Here is a 3,493-nt window from a genome sequence, read left to right as displayed (position 1 = left end):
GTTTTTAGGGATACAGTACATTTTTAAGTGTGGTCAACATGCGCGGGATGAAAGTTTCAACCGACACGCGAGATGATTCTCGAAAAAAGAAAACCAATTGGAAAAAAAACACGCGCGAAGGAAAAAAAAATCGAAATAGCCCACGCGGCACGAAGCCACGATCTCAACTTCCTCTAACCACCCACTGGGCCGTCGTGAACCTTGCCACCGCCCAGCTCCAGATTAGCCTCATTCCCACTCACCTCTCGATTGGAGCCTAGAGCAGTTCTCCACCCAGATCCCGTCTCTCACCCGTTGTGGCAGCGACCGACAGCACTCGGCAAGTTACGGTGCTAGGTCAGTGCCTCCTTTCCTCTGTCTCCCCGGGACTTCCTTTCTCCCCTCGCCTTGATCTCTTATTTTTTTGTATTCATGCAGCAAAGTACGGCGACTGGTGGTGGCGGAAAACGGCGACTGGCCACGCATGCTGTTGTGGGAGCGGCGGCAGCACGGGCTGATGGGCGAGCGGGGGGCAGGGGGCGCAAGGCTGATGGCCGAGCGGCGGGGCGTGCTAATGGGCGGCCGGCGCTGTGGGCTGATGTTCTGCGCTGATCGGTTCTCATTCGCATGCAGGGTAAAGGAGGCGAGAGATCCACATCTCTAGCTGAACAGCCGCCCGAGGAAATGTCTCCTCCCTACCCAGCCAGAAGTTTGATCCTTCCGATCGAAGAGGTACCGTATCAGGTATCACCATAATCAAATCCCATCCATCTGCTTTTTCTTAATTCAGACATGCTGGAGTACATATGTTTCCATTCATCTGGATTTTCTACGAATCATTGTCAAAGCAGATCCCATTCACCCGTGAGATGGCCAAATTTTGGTAGTTGAACTTACGTACCACCTCTTTGGTTCCATCGTACCAATTACTCGCCAGTAATTTTGGAGTAGTACTTATCTGCAATCTAAGATTTCAACCCACGTTAATCTAGTCTGATTGATTCTGAATGTCAAATCCTTGCTAGCTAGGATGTCAAATATGTACGATTCACACAACTATGCTGACAAAACTACTACATAAGGATAGTAGTACTAGTTTAGCTTCGTACAACTACTTGTTCCAAGACATTCTAGTATCTTGTGGGTGTGTTATGTTTGCTGGCCCTGATGTATATTTTTGGGTCGAGAAATGTGTGTGTAGGTCAGGGGGAAAAGGCATCAATTGAGGCAATGAACTGACACATATGACCCGTGGAATGGTGTATTTCCTAATGGATTGTTCTTTTCAATTCTATATATCTACAATAAGATCTTACCATGATATTTTCTCAAAGTTGTGTCGATTTAATGGCACATATCCAGATTTTTCTTTAACTGATGGTAGATTTGCCATCTTATCTTGTTCCTGAATCATGTTGTATGTGTCGCCTTGGCATTTTAGTTCTCCATATAATGATTTATGAACACATAGGCGTTGATGTGGATTTTAGATTTACTTAGTCTTTACTTTAAGTTGATAAACCGTTCCTCTTGGTTAACTTGTAGAGTTGATTACTAAAGCAAGTTATCACAAATAGCAGTGAATTATATTCAAAGATCTAGAAGTACTAGTCTGTATAACCCTGTGCATAAAAGGTGCAAAACAATAGTCATTTTATTTTTGTTCATTTTTACTTTTCAGTTTCCATTTGCAAGACGTATGGTTGGAAAAGGATTGAAGTACTGGTGTAACACTAATAATTCTTACTAAGATGTGATTTCTATGTCAATGTGTAGATGATTCCTGAACAAGTAAGTTTGTTCCTTTTAGCTCAATTAAATGTCAGCTGCATTATATCATTTTTCATCTCTCTTATAACAAGTCTTATAGTTTCTTAGGTATTGGTAAGTCATATTGGAGATAAAATGAGTTGTGATAATGCTATGATACTAATGATGACAATGCTACCTATGGCAACGTGGGAGATTATATATATGGCGATGGGCATTACGATCAAGACGACGATAATGGTGATGAGTCTGATGATCTTCGAGTCATGCAACCAAGTGAAGTTATGAAGTTCATGAACAATTTAGCTTATGCACAATGTTTGGACCATTATATCTTAGTCATTATTTTGTTTTTCATTTGACACTTCTTAGATGCGTCGGTATGGCCAATGTAATATTGATTCAACTCATTAGACATGTTATACTTCTTGTTGTTATGCTAAATAAAATATATTTTCTTTGATCATGTGTAGTTGTGTGATTCTGATATGTATTTGAAAGGCCAATATTTTGAAATACTATCGTCATGAATCACAATTTTTTGGTATGCAACAACCCTCGATACAAGCAATTTGTAAGGGTGACTTATTTCCTACGGTGCAACAAACATCTTGGGTACACAATATGACCACAGGAACTTCAGAACATTGGTGAATTTATACAATTGATGGTGCTAGAAAATTCTCAACTAAAGGAATTCCCGAAGGGTTCTATGCACCATCAGTAATCATATAAACTGACGGTTTGGCACTCCTCTCGGTTATAAATAACCTTGACAGTCAAATATACCGTCGACTATTAAGAAAATTGACGGGGGGCAATAACCGTAGGAAAATAAATATCCGACGGGGAACCATCGGCTATAAGTGTCGTCGAGCTTCTGATGATCAATTTATGTCTAACGGTTAACCGTCGGTCTATTACCGTTGGAAAAGATATGATCTGACGGTACCGTCGGATATATGTGTAATGGCCGACAAAGCAAGACCGACGGGAGAGCCGACGGTGACCCGTCGGTTATTAGGGTATCCGACGGTGAACTTATATATCCGACGGTGATTGGACCCTCGGCTATAATGGAAAATCTAGTAGTGGAAATATTTCCTTAGTCCTCTTAGGTAACTAAGGATAAATTTTTGACCGTTGTCCAGTGATCTACTCCTGGATCACTATTGTACCCCCTTGCCAAACTCATGGCAAGGTACACAATCGGTCTGGTACACAGCATGGCATACTTTATAGAACCTAAGGCTGAGGCATAGGGAATGCCTTTCATTCTCTCTCTATCTTCTGCCGTGGTCGGGTTTTGAGTCTTACTCAACTTCATACCTTGCAATGCAGGCAAGAACCCTTTCTTTGACTGATCCATTTTGAAATTCTTCAAAAACTTCGTCAATGTATGTGCTTTCTGAAAGTCCTATTAAGCTTCACGATCTATCTCTATAGATCTTGATGCCCAATACATAAGTAGCTTTACCGAGGTCTTGAAAAATTCTTATTCAAGTATCCTTTTATGATATCTAGGAATTCTATATCATTTCCAATCAACAATATGTCATATAATATCAGAAATGCTATAGAGCTCCCACTCACTTTCTTGTAAATATAGGCTTGACCAAAAAGTCTGTATAAAACCATATGCTGTGATCACCTCATCAAAGCGTATATTCAAACTCCGAGATGATTGCACCAGTCCATAGATGGATCGCTAGAGCTTGCGCACCTTGTTAGCACCTTTAGGATC

At 41.2% G+C, this 3,493-nt stretch overlaps 1 long non-coding RNA gene across 1 annotated transcript; it reads left to right on the top strand.

Moving 5' to 3' along the window:
- The first annotated feature begins 210 nt into the window (after positions 1-210).
- Positions 211-2,215, top strand: LOC123125574 (uncharacterized). Its single transcript, XR_006461435.1, has 4 exons — positions 211-336; positions 418-723; positions 1,661-1,770; positions 1,850-2,215. It is a non-coding gene; the product is annotated as an uncharacterized lncRNA (long non-coding RNA).
- The last annotated feature ends 1,278 nt before the right edge of the window (positions 2,216-3,493 follow it).

Source organism: Triticum aestivum, chromosome 5D, assembly GCF_018294505.1.
Source record: "Triticum aestivum cultivar Chinese Spring chromosome 5D, IWGSC CS RefSeq v2.1, whole genome shotgun sequence".
NCBI classification, from domain to species: domain Eukaryota; kingdom Viridiplantae; phylum Streptophyta; class Magnoliopsida; order Poales; family Poaceae; genus Triticum; species Triticum aestivum.
This window is presented reverse-complemented; position numbering and strand designations above follow the sequence as displayed.